The sequence below is a fragment of the Vigna unguiculata genome, chromosome 3, assembly GCF_037176805.1.
Source record: "Vigna unguiculata cultivar grain cowpea cultivar isolate G323 ecotype 2 chromosome 3, ASM3717680v1, whole genome shotgun sequence".
Classification (NCBI taxonomy): domain Eukaryota; kingdom Viridiplantae; phylum Streptophyta; class Magnoliopsida; order Fabales; family Fabaceae; genus Vigna; species Vigna unguiculata.
In genome coordinates this window covers 25,278,374-25,303,477 of record NC_140794.1, presented here as the reverse complement: position 1 = coordinate 25,303,477, position 25,104 = coordinate 25,278,374, and positions in this window count along the sequence as shown.

Sequence of the window (25,104 nt, the reverse complement as noted above, 5' to 3'; positions counted from 1 at the left end):
ACCTCGAAGTTGGCCCTCATACTTATATTTTGTGAACGGGTTTTTATAACCAATAATGATACCAATGATGTGGAAACAACTGAGGAGTCAGGACTTCGAATGTGTGGACTTACACTGTAATTAACCAACGAAACGTTAAGCAGTCAACGACATTACCCACATTAACACCCAGGTGGGGACTTATGTGGTCTAAAACGGGGACCAGAGTTATCTATTTTGTACAAAAAAGAAAACTGAAACATTATTTGCCCACAAAGAATTTCGAACCTAGAAGTTGGCCCTCACACTTATATTTTGTCAACTGTTTTTTATAACCAATAATGATACCAATGATGTGGAAACAACTGGGGAGTCAGGACTTCGAATGTTTGGACTTACACTGTAATTAACCAACGAAACGTTAAGCAGTCAACGACATTACCCACATTAACACCCAGGTGGGGACTTATGTGGTCTGAAACGGGGACAAGAGTTATCTATTTTGTACAAAAAAGAAAACTGAAACATTATTTGCCCACAAAGAATTTCAAACCTCGAAGTTGGCCCTCATACTTATATTTTGTGAACGGGTTTTTATAACCAATAATGATACCAATGATGTGGAAACAACTGAGGAGTCAGGACTTCGAATGTGTGGACTTACACTGTAATTAACCAACGAAACGTTAAGCAGTCAACGACATTACCCACATTAACACCCAGGTGGGGACTTATGTGGTCTAAAACGGGGACCAGAGTTATCTATTTTGTACAAAAAAGAAAACTGAAACATTATTTGCCCACAAAGAATTTCGAACCTAGAAGTTGGCCCTCACACTTATATTTTGTCAACTGTTTTTTATAACCAATAATGATACCAATGATGTGGAAATAACTGGGGAGTCAGTACTTCGAATGTGTGGACTTACACTGTAATTAACCAACGAAACGTTAAGCAGTCAACGACATTACCCACATTAACACACAGGTGGGGACTTCTGTGGTCTGAAACGGGGACCAGAGTTATCTATTTTGTACAAAAAAGAAAACTGAAACATTATTTGCCCACAAAGAATTTCGAACCTAGAAGTTGGCCCTCATACTTATATTTTGTCAACGGTTTTTTATAACCAATAATGATACCAATGATGTGGAAACAATTGGGGAGTCAGGACTTCGAATATGTGGACTTACACTCTAATTAACCAACGAAACAATAAGCAGTCAACGACATTACCCACATTAACACCCAGGTGGGGACTTATGTGGTCTAAAACGGGGACCAGAGTTATCTATTTTGTACATAAAAGAAAACTGAAACATTATTTGCCAACAGAGAATTTCGAACCTAGAAGTTGGCCTTCATACTTATATTTTGTCAACGGTTTTTTATAACCAATAATGATACCAATGATGTGGAAACAACTGGGGAGTCAGGACTTCGAATATGTGGACTTACACTGTAATTAACCAACGAAACGTTAAGCAGTCAACGACATTACCCACATTAACACCCAGGTGGGGACTTATGTGGTCTGAAACGGGGACCAGAGTTATCTATTTTGTACAAAAAAGAAAACTGAAACATTATTTGCCCACAAAGAATTTCAAACCTAGAAGTTGGCCCTCACACTTATATTTTGTCAACGGTTTTTTATAACCAATAATGATACCAATGATGTGGAAACAACTGGGGAGTCAGGACTTCGAATGTGTGGACCTACACTGTAATTAACCAACGAAACATTAAGCAGTCAACGACATTACCCACATTAACACCCAGGTAGGGACTTATGTGGTCTGAAACGGGGACCAGAGTTATCTATTTTGTACAAAAAAGAAAACTGAAACATTATTTGCCCACAAAGAATTTCGAACCTAAAAGTTAGCCCTCATACTTATATTGTCAATGGTTTTTTATAACCAATAATGATACCAATGATGTGGAAACAACTGGGGAGTCAGGACTTCGAATGTGTGGACTTACACTGTAATTAACCAACGAAACGTTAAGCAGTCAACGACATTAGCCACATTAACACCCAGGTGGGGACTTATGTGGTCTGAAACGGGGACCAGAGTTATCTATTTTGTACAAAAAAGAAAACTGAAACATTATTTGCCCACAAAGAATTTCGAACCTAGAAGTTGGCCCTCACACTTATATTTTGTCAACGGTTTTTTATAACCAATAATGATACCAATGATGTGGAAACAACTGGGGAGTCAGGACTTCGAATATGTGGACTTACACTGTAATTAACCAACGAAACGTTAAGCAGTCAACGACATTACCCACATTAACACCCAGGTGGGGACTTATGTGGTCTGAAACGGGGACCAGAGTTATCTATTTTGTACAAAAAAGAAAACTGAAACATTATTTGCCCACAAAGAATTTCAAACCTAGAAGTTGGCCCTCATACTTATATTTTGTCAAGGGTTTTTTATAACCAATAATGATACCAATGATGTGGAAACAACTGGGGAGTCAGGACTTCGAATGTGTGGACTTACACTGTAATTAACCAACGAAACGTTAAGCAGTCAACGACATTACCCAATTAACACCCAGGTGGGGACTTATGTGGTCTGAAACGGGGACCAGAGTTATCTATTTTGTACTAAAAAGAAAACTGAAACATTATTTGCCCACAAAGAATTTCAAACCTAGAAGTTGGCCCTCATACTTATATTTTGTCAACGGTTTTTTATAACCAATAATGATACCAATGATGTGGAAACAACTGGGGAGTCAGGACTTCGAATGTGTGGACTTACACTGTAATTAACCAACGAAACGTTAAGCAGTCAACGACATTACCCAATTAACACCCAGGTGGGGACTTATGTGGTCTGAAACGGGGACCAGAGTTATCTATTTTGTACTAAAAAGAAAACTGAAACATTATTTGCCCACAAAGAATTTCAAACCTAGAAGTTGGCCCTCATACTTATATTTTGTCAACGGTTTTTTATAACCAATAATGATACCAATGATGTGGAAACAACTGGGGAGTCAGGACTTCGAATGTGTGGACTTACACTGTAATTAACCAACGAAACGTTAAGCAGTCAACGACATTACCCACATTAACACCCAGGTAGGGACTTATATGGTCTGAAACGGGGACCAGAGTTATCTATTTTGTACAAAAAAGAAAACTGAAACATTATTTGCCCACAAAGAATTTCGAACCTAGAAGTTGGCCCTCATACTTATATTTTGTCAACGGTTTTTTATAACCAATAATGATACCAATGATGTGGAAACAACTGGGGAGTCAGGACTTCGAATATGTGGACTTACACTGTAATTAACCAACGAAACGTTAAGCAGTCAACGACATTACCCACATTAACACCCAGGTGGGGACTTATGTGGTCTAAAACGGGGACCAGAGTTATCTATTTTGTACAAAAAAGAAAACTGAAACATTATTTGCCCACAAAGAATTTCGAACCTAGAAGTTGGCCCTCACACTTATATTTTGTCAACGGTTTTTTATAACCAATAATGATACCAATGATGTGGAAACAACTGGGGAGTCAGAACTTCGAATGTGTGGACTTACACTGTAATTAACCAACGAAACGTTAAGCAGTCAACGACATTACCCACATTAACACCCAGGTGGGGACTTATGTGGTCTGAAACGGGGACCAGAGTTATCTATTTTGTACAAAAAAGAAAACTGAAACATTATTTTCCCACAAAGAATTTCGAACCTAGAAGTTGGCCCTCATACTTATATTTTGTGAACAGTTTTTTATAACCAATAATGATACCAATGATGTGGAAACAACTGGGGAGTCAGAACTTCGAATGTGTGGACTTACACTGTAATTAACCAACGAAACGTTAAGCAGTCAACGACATTACCCACATTAACACCCAGGTGGGGACTTATGTGGTCTGAAAAGGGGACCAGAGTTATCTATTTTGTACAAAAAAGAAAACTGAAACATTATTTGCCCACAAAGAATTTCGAACCTAGAAGTCGGCCCTCATACTTATATTTTATCAACGGTTTTTTATAACCAATAATGATACCAATGATGTGGAAACAACTGGGGAGTCAGGACTTCGAATGTGTGGACTTACACTCTAATTAACCAACAAAACGTTAAGCAGTCAACGACATTACCCAATTAACACCCAGGTGGGGACTTATGTGGTCTGAAACGGGGACCAGAGTTATCTATTTTGTACAAAAAAGAAAACTGAAACATTATTTGCCCACAAAGAATTTCAAACCTAGAAGTTGGCCCTCATACTTATATTTTGTCAACAGTTTTTTATAACCCATAATGATACCAATCATGTGGAAACAACTGGGGAGTCAGGACTTCGAATGTGTGGACTTACACTGTAATTAACCAACGAAACATTAAGCAGTCAACGACATTACCCACATTAACACCTAGGTGGGGACTTATGTGGTCTGAAACGGGGACCAGAGTTATCTATTTTGTACAAAAAAGAAAACTGAAACATTATTTGCCCACAAAGAATTTCGAACCTAAAAGTTAGCCCTCATACTTATATTGTCAATGGTTTTTTATAACCAATAATGATACCAATGATGTGGAAACAACTGGGGAGTCAGGACTTCGAATGTGTGGACTTACACTGTAATTAACCAACGAAACGTTAAGCAGTCAACGACATTAGCCACATTAACACCCAGGTGGGGACTTATGTGGTCTGAAACGGGGACAAGAGTTATCTATTTTGTACAAAAAAGAAAACTGAAACATTATTTGCCCACAAAGAATTTCGAACCTAGAAGTTGGCCCTCACACTTATATTTTGTGAACAGTTTTTTATAACCAATAATGATACCAATGATGTGGAAACAACTGGGGAGTCAGAACTTCGAATGTGTGGACTTACACTGTAATTAACCAACGAAACGTTAAACAGTCAACGACATTACCCACATTAACACCCAGGTGGGGACTTTTGTGGTCTGAAACGGGGACCAGAGTTATCTATTTTGTACAAAAAAGAAAACTGAAACATTATTTGCCCACAATGAATTTCGAACCTAGAAGTTGGCCCTCATACTTATATTTTGTCAACGGTTTTTTATAACCAATAATGATACCAATGGTGTGGAAACAACTGGGGAGTCAGGACTTCGAATGTGTGGACTTACACTGTAATTAACCAACGAAACGTTAAGCAGTCAACGACAAAACCCACATTAACACCCAGGTGGGGACTTATGTGGTGTGAAACGGGGACCAGAGTTATCTATTTTGTACAAAAAAGAAAACTGAAACATTATTTGCCCACAAAGAATTTCGAACCTAGAAGTTGGCCCTCATACTTATATTTTGTCAACGGTTTTTTATAACCAATAATGATACCAATGATGTGGAAACAATTGGGGAGTCAGGACTTCGAATATGTGGACTTACACTATAATTAACCAACCAAACATTAAGCAGTCAACGACATTATCCACATTAACACCCAGGTAGGGACTTATGTAGTCTGAAACGGAGACCAGAGTTATCTATTTTGTACAAACAAGAAAACTGAAACATTATTTGCCCACAAAGAATTTCGAACCTAGAAGTTGGCCCTCATACTTATATTTTGTCAACGGTTTTTTATAACCAATAATGATACCAATGATGTGGAAACAACTGGTGAGTCAGGACTTCGAATGTGTGGACTTACACTGTAATTAACCAACGAAACGTTAAGCAGTCAACGACATTACCCACATTAACACCCAGGTGGGGACATATGTGGTCTGAAACGGGGACAAGAGTTATCTATTTTGTACAAAAAAGAAAACGGAAACATTATGTGCCCACAAAGAATTTCGAACCTAGAAGTTGGCCCTCACACTTATATTTTGTGAACGGTTTTTATAACCAATAATGATACCAATGATGTGGAAACAACTGGGGAGTCAGGACTTCGAATGTGTGGACTTACACTGTAATTAACCAACGAAACGTTAAGCAGTCAACGACATTACCCACATTAACACCCAGGTGGGGACTTATGTGGTCTGAAACGGGGACCAGAGTTATCTATTTTGTACAAAAAAGAAAACTGAAACATTATTTGCCCACAATGAATTTCGAACCTAGAAGTTGGCCCTCATACTTATATTTTGTCAACGGTTTTTTATAACCAATAATGATACCAATAATGTGGAAACAACTGGGGAGTCAGAACTTCGAATGTGTGGACTTACACTGTAATTAACCAACGAAACATTAAGCAGTCAACGACATTACCCACATTAACACCCAGGTAGGGACTTATGTGGTCTGAAACGGGGACCAGAGTTATCTATTTTGTACAAAAAAGAAAACTGAAACATTATTTGCCCACAAAGAATTTCGAACCTAGAAGTTGGCCCTCACACTTATATTTTGTGAACAGTTTTTTATAACCAATAATGATACCAATCATGTGGAAACAACTGGGGAGTCAGGACTTCGAATGTGTGGACTTACACTGTAATTAACCAACGAAACGTTAAGCAGTCAACGACATTACCCACATTAACACCCAGGTGGGGACTTATGTGGTCTGAAACGGGGACCAGAGTTATCTATTTTGTATAAAAAAGAAAACTGAAATATTATTTGCCCACAAAGAATTTCGAACCTAGAAGTTGGCCCTCATACTTATATTTTGTCAACGGTTTTTTATAACCAATAATGATACCAATGATGTGGAAACAACTGGGGAGTCAGGACTGCGAATGTGTGGACTTACACTGTAATTAACCAACGAAACGTTAAGCAGTCAACGACATTACCCACATTAACACCCAGGTGGGGACTTATGTGGTCCGAAACGGGGACCAGAGTTATCTATTTTGTACAAAAAAGAAAACTGAAACATTATTTGCCCACAAAGAATTTTGAACCTAAAAGTTAGCCCTCATACTTATATTGTCAATGGTTTTTTATAACCAATAATGATACCAATGATGTGGAAACAACTAGGGAGTCAGGACTTCGAATGTGTGGACTTACACTGTAATTAACCAACGAAACGTTAAGCAGTCAACGACATTACCCACATTAACACCCAGGTGGGGACTTATGTGGTCTGAAACGGGTACAAGAGTTATCTATTTTGTACAAAAAAGAAAACTGAAACATTATTTGCCCACAAAGAATTTCGAACCTAGAAGTTGGCCCTCACACTTATATTTTGTGAATAGTTTTTGATAACCAATAATGATACCAATGATGTGGAAACAACTGGGGAGTCAGGACTTCGAATGTGTGGACTTACACTGTAATTAACCAACGAAACGTTAAGCAGTCAACGACATTACCCACATTAACACCCAGGTGGGGACTTATGTGGTCTGAAACGGGGACCAGAGTTATCTATTTTGTATAAAAAAGAAAACTGAAACATTATTTGCCGACAAAGAATTTCGAACCTAGAAGTTGGCCCTCACACTTATATTTTGTCAACTGTTTTTTATAACCAATAATGATACCAATGATGTAGAAACAACTAGTGAGTCAGGACTTCGAATGTGTGGACTTACACTGTAATTAACCAACGAAACGTTAAGCAGTCAACGACATTACCCACATTAACACCCGGGTGGGGACTTGTGTGGTCTGAAACGGGGACCAGAGTTATCTATTTTGTATAAAAAAGAAAACTGAAACATTATTTGCCCACAAAGAATTTCGAACCTAGAAGTTGGCCCTCATACTTATATTTTGTCAACGGTTTTTTATAACCAATAATGATACCAATGATGTGGAAACAACTAGGGAGTCAGGACTTCGAATGTGTGGACTTACACTGTAATTAACCAACGAAACGTTAAGCAGTCAACGACATTACCCACATTAACACCCAGGTGGGGACTTATGTGGTCTGAAACGGGGACCAGAGTTATCTATTTTGTATAAAAAAGAAAACTGAAACATTATTTGCCCACTAAGAATTTCGAACCTAGAAGTTGGCCCTCACACTTATATTTTGTCAACTGTTTTTTATAACCAATAATGATACCAATGATGTAGAAACAACTGGGGAGTCTGGACTTCGGATGTGTGGACTTACACTGTAATTAACCAACGAAACGTTAAGCAGTCAACGACATTACCCAATTAACACCCAGGTGGGGACTTATGTGGTCTGAAACGGGGACCAGAGTTATCTATTTTGTACAAAAAAGAAAACTGAAACATTATTTGCCCGCAAAGAATTTCGAACCTAGAAGTTGGCCCTCATACTTATATTTTGTCAACGGTTTTTTATAACCAATAATGATACCAATGATGTGGAAACAACTGGGGAGTCAGGACTTCGAATGTGTGGACTTACACTGTAATTAACCAACGAAACGTTAAGCAGTCAACGACATTACCCACATTAACACCCAGGTGGGGACTTATGTGGTCTGAAACGGGGACCAGAGTTATCTATTTTGTATAAAAAAGAAAACTGAAACATTATTTGCCCACAAAGAATTTCGAACCTAGAAGTTGGCCCTCACACTTATATTTTGTCAACTGTTTTTTATAACCAATAATGATACCAATGATGTAGAAACAACTGGGGAGTCTGGACTTCGGATGTGTGGACTTACACTGTAATTAACCAACGAAACGTTAAGCAGTCAACGACATTACCCACATTAACACCCGGGTGGGGACTTGTGTGGTCTGAAACGGGGACCAGAGTTATCTATTTTGTACAAAAAAGAAAACTGAAACATTATTTGCCCACAAAGAATTTCGAACCTAGAAGTTGGCCCTCACACTTATATTTTGTCAACTGTTTTTTATAACCAATAATGATACCAATGATGTAGAAACAACTGGGGAGTCTGGACTTCGGATGTGTGGACTTACACTGTAATTAACCAACGAAACGTTAAGCAGTCAACGACATTACCCAATTAACACCCAGGTGGGGACTTATGTGGTCTGAAACGGGGACCAGAGTTATCTATTTTGTACAAAAAAGAAAACTGAAACATTATTTGCCCGCAAAGAATTTCGAACCTAGAAGTTGGCCCTCATACTTATATTTTGTCAACGGTTTTTTATAACCAATAATGATACCAATGATGTGGAAACAACTGGGGAGTCAGGACTTCGAATGTGTGGACTTACACTGTAATTAACCAACGAAACGTTAAGCAGTCAACGACATTACCCACATTAACACCCAGGTGGGGACTTATGTGGTCTGAAACGGGGACCAGAGTTATCTATTTTGTATAAAAAAGAAAACTGAAACATTATTTGCCCACAAAGAATTTCGAACCTAGAAGTTGGCCCTCACACTTATATTTTGTCAACTGTTTTTTATAACCAATAATGATACCAATGATGTAGAAACAACTGGGGAGTCTGGACTTCGGATGTGTGGACTTACACTGTAATTAACCAACGAAACGTTAAGCAGTCAACGACATTACCCACATTAACACCCGGGTGGGGACTTGTGTGGTCTGAAACGGGGACCAGAGTTATCTATTTTGTACAAAAAAGAAAACTGAAACATTATTTGCCCACAAAGAATTTCGAACCTAGAAGTTGGCCCTCACACTTATATTTTGTCAACGGTTTTTTATAACCAATAATGATACCAATGATGTGGAAACAACTGGGGAGTCAGGACTTCGAATGTGTGGACTTACACTGTAATTAACCAACGAAACGTTAAGCAGTCAACGACATTACCCACATTAACACCCAGGTGGGGACTTATGTGGTCTGAAAAGGGGACCAGAGTTATCTATTTTGTACAAAAATGAAAACTGAAACATTATTTGCCCACAAAGAATATCGAACCTAGAAGTTGGCCATCATACTTATATTTTGTCAACGGTTTTTTATAACCAATAATGATACCAATGATGTGGAAACAACTAGGGAGTCAGGACTTCGAATGTGTGTACTTACACTGTAATTAACCAACGAAACGTTAAGCAGTCAACGACATTACCCAATTAACACCCAGGTGGGGACTTATGTGGTCTGAAACGGGGACCAGAGTTATCTATTTTGTACAAAAAAGAAAACTGAAACATTATTTGCCCACAAAGAATTTCGAACCTAGAAGTTGGCCCTCATACTTATATTTTGTGAAGGTTTTTTATAACCAATAATGATACCAATGATGTGGAAACAACTGGGGAGTCAGGACTTCGAATGTGTGGACTTACACTTTAATTAACCAACGAAACGTTAAGCAGTCAACGACATTACCCACATTAACACCCGGGTGGGGACTTGTGTGGTCTGAAACGGGGACCAGAGTTATCTATTTTGTACAAAAAAGAAAACTGAAATATTATTTGCCCACAAAGAATTTCGAACCTAGAAGTTGGCCCTCATACTTATATTTTGTCAACGGTTTTTTATAACCAATAATGATACCAATAATGTGGAAACAACTAGGGAGTCAGGACTTCGAATGTGTGGACTTACACTGTAATTAACCAACGAAACGTTAAGCAGTCAACGACATTACCCACATTAACACCCAGGTGGGGACTTATGTGGTCCGAAACGGGGACCAGAGTTATCTATTTTGTACAAAAAAGAAAACTGAAACATTATTTGCCCACAAAGAATTTCGAACCTAAAAGTTAGCCCTCATACTTATATTGTCAATGGTTTTTTATAACCAATAATGATACCAATGATGTGGAAACAACTGGGGAGTCAAGACTTCGAATGTGTGGACTTACACTGTAATTAACCAACGAAACGTTAAGCAGTCAACGACATTACCCACATTAACACCCAGGTGGGGACTTATGTGGTCTGAAAAGGGGACCAGAGTTATCTATTTTGTACAAAAAAGAAAACTGAAACATTATTTGCCCACAAAGAATATCGAACCTAGAAGTTGGCCCTCATACTTATATTTTGTTAACGGTTTTTTATAACCAATAATGATACCAATGATGTGGAAACAACTAGGGAGTCAGGACTTCGAATGTGTGTACTTACACTGTAATTAACCAACGAAACGTTAAGCAGTCAACGACATTACCCAATTAACACCCAGGTGGGGACTTATCTGGTCTGAAACGGAGACCAGAGTTACCTATTTTGTACAAAAAAGAAAACTGAAACATTATTTGCCCACAAAGAATTTCGAACCTAGAAGTTGGCCCTCATACTTATATTTTGTCAACGGTTTTTTATAACCAATAATGATACCAATGATGTGGAAACAACTGGGGAGTCAGGATTTCGAATGTGTGGACTTACACTGTAATTAACCAACGAAACATTAAGCAGTCAACGACATTACCCACATTAACACCCAGGTAGGGACTTATGCGGTCTGAAACAGGGACCAGAGTTATCTATTTTGTACAAAAAAGAAAACTGAAACATTATTTGCCCACAAAGAATTTCGAACCTAGAAGTTGGCCCTCATACTTATATTTTGTGAAGGTTATTTATAACCAATAATGATACCAATGATGTGGAAACAACTGGGGAGTCAGGACTTCGAATGTGTGGACTTACACTGTAATTAACCAACGAAACGTTAAGCAGTCAACGACATTACCCACATTAACACCCAGGTGGGGACTTATGTGGTCTGAAACGGTGACCAGAGTTATCTATTTTGTATAAAAAAGAAAACTGAAATATTATTTGCCCACAAAGAATTTCGAACCTAGAAGTTGGCCCTCATACTTATATTTTGTCAACGGTTTTTTATAACCAATAATGATACCAATGATGTGGAAACAACTGGGGAGTCAGGACTTCGAATGTGTGGACTTACACTGTAATTAACCAACGAAACGTTAAGCAGTCAACGACATTACCCACATTAACACCCAGGTGGGGACTTATGTGGCCTGAAACGGGGACCAGAGTTAACTATTTTGTATAAAAAAGAAAACTGAAATATTATTTGCCCACAAAGAATATCGAACCTAGAAGTTGGCCCTCATACTTATATTTTGTCAACGGTTTTTTATAACCAATAATGATACCAATGATGTGGAAACAACTGGGGAGTCAGGACTTCGAATGTGTGGACTTACACTGTAATTAACCAATGAAACGTTAAGCAGTCAACGACATTACCCACATTAACACCCAGGTGGGGACTTATGTGGTCCGAAACGGGGACCAGAGTTATCTATTTTGTACAAAAAAGAAAACTGAAACATTATTTGCCCACAAAGAATTTCGAACCTAAAAGTTAGCCCTCATACTTATATTGTCAATGGTTTTTTATATCCAATAATGATACCAATGATGTGGAAACAACTGGGGAGTCAGGACTTCGAATATGTGGACTTACACTGTAATTAACCAACGAAACGTTAAGCAGTCAACGACATTACCCACATTAACACCCAGGTGGGGACTTATGTGGTCCGAAACGGGGACCAGAGTTATCTATTTTGTATAAAAAAGAAAACTGAAATATTATTTGCCCACAAAGAATTTCGAACCTAGAAGTTGGCCCTCATACTTATATTTTGTCAACGGTTTTTTATAACCAATAATGATACCAATGATGTGGAAACAACTGGGGAGTCAGGACTTCGAATGTGTGGACTTACACTGTAATTAACCAACGAAACGTTAAGCAGTCAACGACATTACCCACATTAACACCCAGGTGGGGACTTATGTGGCCTGAAACGGGGACCAGAGTTAACTATTTTGTATAAAAAAGAAAACTGAAATATTATTTGCCCACAAAGAATATCGAACCTAGAAGTTGGCCCTCATACTTATATTTTGTCAACGGTTTTTTATAACCAATAATGATACCAATGATGTGGAAACAACTGGGGAGTCAGGACTTCGAATGTGTGGACTTACACTGTAATTAACCAATGAAACGTTAAGCAGTCAACGACATTACCCACATTAACACCCAGGTGGGGACTTATGTGGTCCGAAACGGGGACCAGAGTTATCTATTTTGTACAAAAAAGAAAACTGAAACATTATTTGCCCACAAAGAATTTCGAACCTAAAAGTTAGCCCTCATACTTATATTGTCAATGGTTTTTTATAACCAATAATGATACCAATGATGTGGAAACAACTGGGGAGTCAGGATTTCGAATGTGTGGACTTACACTGTAATTAACCAACGAAACATTAAGCAGTCAACGACATTACCCACATTAACACCCAGGTAGGGACTTATGCGGTCTGAAACAGGGACCAGAGTTATCTATTTTGTACAAAAAAGAAAACTGAAACATTATTTGCCCACAAAGAATTTCGAACCTAGAAGTTGGCCCTCATACTTATATTTTGTGAAGGTTATTTATAACCAATAATGATACCAATGATGTGGAAACAACTGGGGAGTCAGGACTTCGAATGTGTGGACTTACACTGTAATTAACCAACGAAACGTTAAGCAGTCAACGACATTACCCACATTAACACCCAGGTGGGGACTTATGTGGTCCGAAACGGGGACCAGAGTTATCTATTTTGTACAAAAAAGAAAACTGAAACATTATTTGCCCACAAAGAATTTCGAACCTAGAAGTTGGCCCTCATACTTATATTTTGTCAACGGTTTTTTATAACCAATAATGATACCAATGATGTGGAAACAACTGGGGAATCAGGACTTCGAATGTGTGGACTTACACTGTAATTAACCAACCAAACATTAAGCAGTCAACGACATTACCCACATTAACACCCAGGTAGGGACTTATGTGGTCTGAAACAGGGACCAGAGTTATCTATTTTGTACAAAAAAGAAAACTGAAACATTATTTGCCCACAAAGAATTTCGAACCTAGAAGTTGGCCCTCATACTTATATTTTGTGAAGGTTTTTTATAACCAATAATGATACCAATGATGTGGAAACAACTTGGGAGTCAGGACTTCGAATGTGTGGACTTACACTTTAATTAACCAACGAAACGTTAAGCAGTCAACGACATTACCCACATTAACACCCGGGTGGGGACTTGTGTGGTCTGAAACGGGGACCAGAGTTATCTATTTTGTACAAAAAAGAAAACTGAAATATTATTTGCCCACAAAGAATTTCGAACCTAGAAGTTGGCCCTCATACTTATATTTTGTCAACGGTTTTTTATAACCAATAATGATACCAATAATGTGGAAACAACTAGGGAGTCAGGACTTCGAATGTGTGGACTTACACTGTAATTAACCAACGAAACGTTAAGCAGTCAACGACATTACCCACATTAACACCCAGGTGGGGACTTATGTGGTCCGAAACGGGGACCAGAGTTATCTATTTTGTACAAAAAAGAAAACTGAAACATTATTTGCCCACAAAGAATTTCGAACCTAAAAGTTAGCCCTCATACTTATATTGTCAATGGTTTTTTATAACCAATAATGATACCAATGATGTGGAAACAACTGGGGAGTCAAGACTTCGAATGTGTGGACTTACACTGTAATTAACCAACGAAACGTTAAGCAGTCAACGACATTACCCACATTAACACCCAGGTGGGGACTTATGTGGTCTGAAAAGGGGACCAGAGTTATCTATTTTGTACAAAAAAGAAAACTGAAACATTATTTGCCCACAAAGAATATCGAACCTAGAAGTTGGCCCTCATACTTATATTTTGTTAACGGTTTTTTATAACCAATAATGATACCAATGATGTGGAAACAACTAGGGAGTCAGGACTTCGAATGTGTGTACTTACACTGTAATTAACCAACGAAACGTTAAGCAGTCAACGACATTACCCAATTAACACCCAGGTGGGGACTTATCTGGTCTGAAACGGAGACCAGAGTTACCTATTTTGTACAAAAAAGAAAACTGAAACATTATTTGCCCACAAAGAATTTCGAACCTAGAAGTTGGCCCTCATACTTATATTTTGTCAACGGTTTTTTATAACCAATAATGATACCAATGATGTGGAAACAACTGGGGAGTCAGGATTTCGAATGTGTGGACTTACACTGTAATTAACCAACGAAACATTAAGCAGTCAACGACATTACCCACATTAACACCCAGGTAGGGACTTATGCGGTCTGAAACAGGGACCAGAGTTATCTATTTTGTACAAAAAAGAAAACTGAAACATTATTTGCCCACAAAGAATTTCGAACCTAGAAGTTGGCCCTCATACTTATATTTTGTGAAGGTTATTTATAACCAATAATGATACCAATGATGTGGAAACAACTGGGGAGTCAGGACTTCGAATGTGTGGACTTACACTGTAATTAACCAACGAAACGTTAAGCAGTCAACGACATTACCCACATTAACACCCAGGTGGGGACTTATGTGGTCTGAAACGGTGACCAGAGTTATCTATTTTGTATAAAAAAGAAAACTGAAATATTATTTGCCCACAAAGAATTTCGAACCTAGAAGTTGGCCCTCATACTTATATTTTGTCAACGGTTTTTTATAACCAATAATGATACCAATGATGTGGAAACAACTGGGGAGTCAGGACTTCGAATGTGTGGACTTACACTGTAATTAACCAACGAAACGTTAAGCAGTCAACGACATTACCCACATTAACACCCAGGTGGGGACTTATGTGGCCTGAAACGGGGACCAGAGTTAACTATTTTGTATAAAAAAGAAAACTGAAATATTATTTGCCCACAAAGAATATCGAACCTAGAAGTTGGCCCTCATACTTATATTTTGTCAACGGTTTTTTATAACCAATAATGATACCAATGATGTGGAAACAACTGGGGAGTCAGGACTTCGAATGTGTGGACTTACACTGTAATTAACCAATGAAACGTTAAGCAGTCAACGACATTACCCACATTAACACCCAGGTGGGGACTTATGTGGTCCGAAACGGGGACCAGAGTTATCTATTTTGTACAAAAAAGAAAACTGAAACATTATTTGCCCACAAAGAATTTCGAACCTAAAAGTTAGCCCTCATACTTATATTGTCAATGGTTTTTTATATCCAATAATGATACCAATGATGTGGAAACAACTGGGGAGTCAGGACTTCGAATATGTGGACTTACACTGTAATTAACCAACGAAACGTTAAGCAGTCAATGACATTACCCACATTAACACCCAGGTGGGGACTTATGTGGTCTGAAACGGGGACAAGAGTTATCTATTTTGTACAAAAAAGAAAACTGAAACATTATTTGCCCACAAAGAATTTCGAACCTAGAAGTTGGCCCTCACACTTATATTTTGTGAACAGTTTTTTATAACCAATAATGATACCAATGATGTGGAAACAACTGGGGAGTCAGAACTTCGAATGTGTGGACTTACACTGTAATTAACCAACGAAACGTTAAGCAGTCAACGACATTACCCACATTAACACCCAGGTGGGGGCTTATGTGGTCTGAAACGGGGACCAGAGTTATCTATTTTGTACAAAAAAGAAAACTGAAACATTATTTGCCCACAATGAATTTCGAACCTAGAAGTTGGCCCTCATACTTATATTTTGTCAACGGTTTTTTATAACCAATAATGATACCAATGATGTGGAAACAACTGGGGAGTCAGGTCTTCGAATGTGTGGACTTACACTGTAATTAACCAACGAAACGTTAAGCAGTCAACGACAAAACCCACATTAACACCCAGGTGGGGACTTATGTGGTCTGAAACGGGGACCAGAGTTATCTATTTTGTACAAAAAAGAAAACTGAAACATTATTTGCCCACAAAGAATTTCGAACCTAGAAGTTGGCCCTCATACTTATATTTTGTCAACGGTTTTTTATAACCAATAATGATACCAATGATGTGGAAACAACTGGGGAGTCAGGACTTCGAATATGTGGACTTACACTGTAATTAACCAACCAAACATTAAGCAGTCAACGACATTATCCACATTAACACCCAGGTAGGGACTTATGTAGTCTGAAACGAAGACCAGAGTTATCTATTTTGTACAAACAAGAAAACTGAAACATTATTTGCCCACAAAGAATTTCGAACCTAGAAGTTGGCCCTCATACTTATATTTTGTCAACGGTTTTTTATAACCAATAATGATACCAATGATGTGGAAACAACTGGGGAGTCAGGACTTCGAATGTGTGGACTTACACTGTAATTAACCAACGAAACGTTAAGCAGTCAACGACATTACCCACATTAACACCCAGGTGGGGACTTATGTGGTCTGAAACGGGGACCAGAGTTATCTATTTTGTACAAAAAAGAAAACTGAAACATAATTTGCCCACAAAGAATTTCGAACCTAGAAGTTGGCCCTCACACTTATATTTTGTCAACTGTTTTTTATAACCAATAATGATACCAATGATGTAGAAACAACTGGGGAGTCAGGACTTCGGATGTGTGGACTTACACTGTAATTAACCAACGAAACGTTAAGCAGTCAACGACATTACCAACATTAACACCCGGGTGGGGACTTGTGTGGTCTGAAACGGGGACCAGAGTTATCTATTTTGTACAAAAAAGAAAACTGAAACATTATTTGCCCACAAAGAATTTCGAACCTAGAAGTTGGCCCTCACACTTATATTTTGTCAACTGTTTTTTATAACCAATAATGATACCAATGATGTAGAAACAACTGGGGAGTCAGGACTTCGGATGTGTGGACTTACACTGTAATTAACCAACGAAACGTTAAGCAGTCAACGACATTACCCACATTAACACCCAGGTGGGGACTTATGTGGTCTGAAACGAGGACCAGAGTTATCTATTTTGTACAAAAAAGAAAACTGAAACATTATTTGCCCACAAAGAATTTCGAACCTAGAAGTTGGCCCTCACACTTATATTTTGTCAACGGTTTTTTATAACCAATAATGATACCAATGATGTGGAAACAACTGGGGAGTCAGGTCTTCGAATGTGTGGACTTACACTGTAATTAACCAACGAAACGTTAAGCAGTCAACGACAAAACCCACATTAACACCCAGGTGGGGACTTATGTGGTCTGAAACGGGGACCAGAGTTATCTATTTTGTACAAAAAAGAAAACTGAAACATTATTTGCCCACAAAGAATTTCGAACCTAGAAGTTGGCCCTCATACTTATATTTTGTCAACGGTTTTTTATAACCAATAATGATACCAATGATGTAGAAACAACTGGGGAGTCAGGACTTCGAATATGTGGACTTACACTGTAATTAACCAACCAAACATTAAGCAGTCAACGACATTATCCACATTAACACCCAGGTAGGGACTTATGTAGTCTGAAACGAAGACCAGAGTTATCTATTTTGTACAAACAAGAAAACTGAAACATTATTTGCCCACAAAGAATTTCGAACCTAGAAGTTGGCCCTCATACTTATATTTTGTCAACGGTTTTTTATAACCAATAATGATACCAATGATGTGGAAACAACTGGGGAGTCAGGACTTCGAATGTGTGGACTTACACTGTAATTAACCAACGAAACGTTAAGCAGTCAACGACATTACCCACATTAACACCCAGGTGGGGACTTATGTGGTCTGAAACGGGGACCAGAGTTATCTATTTTGTATAAAAAAGAAAACTGAAACATAATTTGCCCACAAAGAATTTCGAACCTAGAAGTTGGCCCTCACACTTATATTTTGTCAACTGTTTTTTATAACCAATAATGATACCAATGATGTAGAAACAACTGGGGAGTCAGGACTTCGGATGTGTGGACTTACACTGTAATTAACCAACGAAACGTTAAGCAGTCAACGACATTACCAACATTAACACCCGGGTGGGGACTTGTGTGGTCTGAAACGGGGACCAGAGTTATCTATTTTGTACAAAAAAGAAAACTGAAACATTATTTGCCCACAAAGAATTTCGAACCTAGAAGTTGGCCCTCACACTTATATTTTGTCAACTGTTTTTTATAACCAATAATGATACCAATGATGTAGAAACAACTGGGGAGTCAGGACTTCGGATGTGTGGACTTACACTGTAATTAACCAACGAAACGTTAAGCAGTCAACGACATTACCCACATTAACACCCAGGTGGGGACTTATGTGGTCTGAAACGGGGACCAGAGTTATCTATTTTGTACAAAAAAGAAAACTGAAACATTATTTGCCCACAAAGAATTTCGAACCTAGAAGTTGGCCCTCACACTTATATTTTGTCAACTGATTTTTATAACCAATAATGATACCAATGATGTAGAAACAACTGGGGAGTCAGTACTTCGAATGTGTGGACTTACACTGTAATTAACCAACGAAATGTTAAGCAGTCAACGACATTACCCACATTAACACCCGGGTGGGGACTTGTGTGGTCTGAAACGGGGACCAGAGTTATCTATTTTGTACAAAAAAGAAAACTGAAACATTATTTGCCCACAAAGAATTTCGAACCTAGAAGTTGGCCCTCACACTTATATTTTGTCAACTGTTTTTTATAACCAATAATGATACCAATGATGTAGAAACAACTGGGGAGTCAGGACTTCGGATGTGTGGACTTACACTGTAATTAACCAACGAAACGTTAAGCAGTCAACGACATTACCCACATTAACACCCAGGTGGGGACTTATGTGGTCTGAAACGAGGACCAGAGTTATCTATTTTGTACAAAAAAGAAAACTGAAACATTATTTGCCCACAAAGAATTTCGAACCTAGAAGTTGGCCCTCACACTTATATTTTGTCAACGGTTTTTTATAACCAATAATGATACCAATGATGTGGAAACAACTGGGGAGTCAGGTCTTCGAATGTGTGGACTTACACTGTAATTAACCAACGAAACGTTAAGCAGTCAACGACAAAACCCACATTAACACCCAGGTGGGGACTTATGTGGTCTGAAACGGGGACCAGAGTTATCTATTTTGTACAAAAAAGAAAACTGAAACATTATTTGCCCACAAAGAATTTCGAACCTAGAAGTTGGCCCTCATACTTATATTTTGTCAACGGTTTTTTATAACCAATAATGATACCAATGATGTAGAAACAACTGGGGAGTCAGGACTTCGAATATGTGGACTTACACTGTAATTAACCAACCAAACATTAAGCAGTCAACGACATTATCCACATTAACACCCAGGTAGGGACTTATGTAGTCTGAAACGAAGACCAGAGTTATCTATTTTGTACAAACAAGAAAACTGAAACATTATTTGCCCACAAAGAATTTCGAACCTAGAAGTTGGCCCTCATACTTATATTTTGTCAACGGTTTTTTATAACCAATAATGATACCAATGATGTGGAAACAACTGGGGAGTCAGGACTTCGAATGTGTGGACTTACACTGTAATTAACCAACGAAACGTTAAGCAGTCAACGACATTACCCACATTAACACCCAGGTGGGGACTTATGTGGTCTGAAACGGGGACCAGAGTTATCTATTTTGTATAAAAAAGAAAACTGAAACATAATTTGCCCACAAAGAATTTCGAACCTAGAAGTTGGCCCTCACACTTATATTTTGTCAACTGTTTTTTATAACCAATAATGATACCAATGATGTAGAAACAACTGGGGAGTCAGGACTTCGGATGTGTGGACTTACACTGTAATTAACCAACGAAACGTTAAGCAGTCAACGACATTACCAACATTAACACCCGGGTGGGGACTTGTGTGGTCTGAAACGGGGACCAGAGTTATCTATTTTGTACAAAAAAGAAAACTGAAACATTATTTGCCCACAAAGAATTTCGAACCTAGAAGTTGGCCCTCACACTTATATTTTGTCAACTGTTTTTTATAACCAATAATGATACCAATGATGTAGAAACAACTGGGGAGTCAGGACTTCGGATGTGTGGACTTACACTGTAATTAACCAACGAAACGTTAAGCAGTCAACGACATTACCCACATTAACACCCAGGTGGGGACTTATGTGGTCTGAAACGGGGACCAGAGTTATCTATTTTGTACAAAAAAGAAAACTGAAACATTATGTGCCCACAAAGAATTTCGAACCTAGAAGTTGGCCCTCACACTTATATTTTGTCAACTGATTTTTATAACCAATAATGATACCAATGATGTAGAAACAACTGGGGAGTCAGGACTTCGAATGTGTGGACTTACACTGTAATTAACCAACGAAATGTTAAGCAGTCAACGACATTACCCACATTAACACCCGGGTGGGGACTTGTGTGGTCTGAAACGGGGACCAGAGTTATCTATTTTGTACAAAAAAGAAAACTGAAACATTATTTGCCCACAAAGAATTTCGAACCTAGAAGTTGGCCCTCACACTTATATTTTGTCAACGGTTTTTTATAACCAATAATGATACCAATGATGTGGAAACAACTGGGGAGTCAGAACTTCGAATGTGTGGACTTACACTGTAATTAACCAACGAAACGTTAAGCAGTCAACGACATTACCCACATTAACACCCAGGTGGGGACTTATGTGGTCTGAAACGGGGACCAGAGTTATCTATTTTGTACAAAAAAGAAAACTGAAACATTATTTGCCCACAAAGAATTTCGAACCTAGAAGTTGGCCCTCACACTTATATTTTGTGAACAGTTTTTTATAACCAATAATGATACCAATGATGTGGAAACAACTGGGGAGTCAGAACTTCGAATGTGTGGACTTACACTGTAATTAACCAACGAAACGTTAAGCAGTCAACGACATTACCCACATTAACACCCAGGTGGGGGCTTATGTGGTCTGAAACGGGGACCAGAGTTATCTATTTTGTACAAAAAAGAAAACTGAAACATTATTTGCCCACAATGAATTTCGAACCTAGAAGTTGGCCCTCACACTTATATTTTGTGAACAGTTTTTTATAACCAATAATGATACCAATGATGTGGAAACAACTGGGGAGTCAGGACTTCGAATGTGTGGACTTACACTGTAATTAACCAACGAAATGTTAAGCAGTCAACGACATTACCCACATTAACACCCATGTGGGGACTTATGTGGTCTGAAACGGGGACCAGAGTTATCTATTTTGTACAAAAAAGAAAACTGAATCATTATTTGCCCACAAAGAATTTCGAACCTAGAAGTTGGCCCTCACACTTATATTTTGTCAACTGTTTTTTATAACCAATAATGATACCAATGATGTGGAAACAACTGGGGAGTCAGAACTTCGAATGTGTGGACTTACACTGTAATTAACCAACGAAACGTTAAGCAGTCAACGACATTACCCACATTAACACCCAGGTGGGGACTTATGTGGTCTGAAACGGGGACCAGAGTTATCTATTTTGTACAAAAAAGAAAACTGAATCATTATTTGCCCACAAAGAATTTCGAACCTAGAAGTTGGCCCTCACACTTATATTTTGTCAACGGTTTTTTATAACCAATAATGATACCAATGATGTGGAAACAACTGGGGAGTCAGAACTTCGAATGTGTGGACTTACACTGTAATTAACCAACGAAACGTTAAGCAGTCAACGACATTACCCACATTAACACCCAGGTGGGGACTTATGTGGTCTGAAACGGGGACCAGAGTTATCTATTTTGTACAAAAAAGAAAACTGAAACATTATTTGCCCACAAAGAATTTCGAAACTAGAAGTTGGCCCTCATACTTATATTTTGTGAACAGTTTTTTATAACCAATAATGATACCAATGATGTGGAAACAACTGGGGAGTCAGAACTTCGAATGTGTGGACTTACACTGTAATTAACGAACGAAACGTTAAGCAGTCAACGACATTACCCACATTAACACCCAGGTGGGGACTTATGTGGTCTGAAACGGGGACCAGAATTATCTATTTTGTACAAAAAAGAAAACTGAATCATTATTTGCCCACAAAGAATTTCGAACCTAGAAGTTGGCCCTCACACTTATATTTTGTCAACTGTTTTTTATAACCAATAATGATACCAATGATGTAGAAACAACTGGGGAGTCAGGACTTCGAATGTGTGGACTTACACTGTAATTAACCAACGAAATGTTAAGCAGTCAACGACATTACCCACATTAACACCCGGGTGGGGACTTGTGTGGTCTGAAACGGGGACCAGAGTTATCTATTTTGTACAAAAAAGAAAACTGAAACATTATTTGCCCACAAAGAATTTCGAACCTAGAAGTTGGACCTCACACTTATATTTTGTCAACTGTTTTTTATAACCAATAATGATACCAATGATGTAGAAACAACTGGGGAGTCAGGACTTCGGATGTGTGGACTTACACTGTAATTAACCAACGAAACGTTACGCAGTCAACGACATTACCCACATTAACACCCGGGTGGGGACTTGTGTGGTCTGAAACGGGGACCAGAGTTATCTATTTTGTACAAAAAAGAAAACTGAAACATTATTTGCCCACAAAGAATTTCGAACCTAGAAGTTGGCCCTCACACTTATATTTTGTCAACTGTTTTTTATAACCAATAATGATACCAATGATGTAGAAACAACTGGGGAGTCAGGACTTCGGATGTGTGGACTTACACTGTAATTAACCAACGAAACGTTAAGCAGTCAACGACATTACCCACATTAACACCCAGGTGGGGACTTATGTGGTCTGAAACGGGGACCAGAGTTATCTATTTTGTACAAAAAAGAAAACTGAAACATTATTTGCCCACAAAGAATTTCGAACCTAGAAGTTGGCCCTCACACTTATATTTTGTCAACTGTTTTTTATAACCAATAATGATACCAATGATGTAGAAACAACTGGGGAGTCAGGACTTCGAATGTGTGGACTTACACTGTAATTAACCAACGAAACGTTAAGCAGTCAACGACATTACCCACATTAACACCCGGGTGGGGACTTGTGTGGTCTGAAACGGGGACCAGAGTTATCTATTTTGTACAAAAAAGAAAACTGAAACATTATTTGCCCACAATGAATTTCGAACCTAGAAGTTGGCCCTCATACTTATATTTTGTCAACGGTTTTTTATAACCAATAATGATACCAATGATGTGGAAACAACTGGGGAGTCAGGTCTTCGAATGTGTGGACTTACACTGTAATTAACCAACGAAACGTTAAGCAGTCAACGACAAAACCCACATTAACACCCAGGTGGGGACTTATGTGGTCTGAAACGGGGACCAGAGTTATCTATTTTGTACAAAAAAGAAAACTGAAACATTATTTGCCCACAAAGAATTTCGAACCTAGAAGTTGGCCCTCATACTTATATTTTGTCAACGGTTTTTTATAACCAATAATGATACCAATGATGTGGAAACAACTGGGGAGTCAGGACTTCGAATATGTGGACTTACACTGTAATTAACCAACCAAACATTAAGCAGTCAACGACATTATCCAAATTAACACCCAGGTAGGGACTTATGTAGTCTGAAACGAAGACCAGAGTTATCTATTTTGTACAAACAAGAAAACTGAAACATTATTTGCCCACAAAGAATTTCGAACCTAGAAGTTGGCCCTCATACTTATATTTTGTCAACGGTTTTTTATAACCAATAATGATACCAATGATGTGGAAACAACTGGGGAGTCAGGACTTCGAATGTGTGGACTTACACTGTAATTAACCAACGAAACGTTAAGCAGTCAACGACATTACCCACATTAACACCCAGGTGGGGACTTATGTGGTCTGAAACGGGGACCAGAGTTATCTATTTTGTACAAAAAAGAAAACTGAAACATAATTTGCCCATAAAGAATTTCGAACCTAGAAGTTGGCCCTCACACTTATATTTTGTCAACTGTTTTTTATAACCAATAATGATACCAATGATGTAGAAACAACTGGGGAGTCAGGACTTCGGATGTGTGGACTTACACTGTAATTAACCAATGAAACGTTAAGCAGTCAACGACATTACCAACATTAACACCCGGGTGGGGACTTGTGTGGTCTGAAACGGGGACCAGAGTTATCTATTTTGTACAAAAAAGAAAACTGAAACATTATTTGCCCACAAAGAATTTCGAACCTAGAAGTTGGCCCTCACACTTATATTTTGTCAACTGTTTTTTATAACCAATAATGATACCAATGATGTAGAAACAACTGGGGAGTCAGGACTTCGGATGTGTGGACTTACACTGTAATTAACCAACGAAACGTTAAGCAGTCAACGACATTACCCACATTAACACCCAGGTGGGGACTTATGTGGTCTGAAACGAGGACCAGAGTTATCTATTTTGTACAA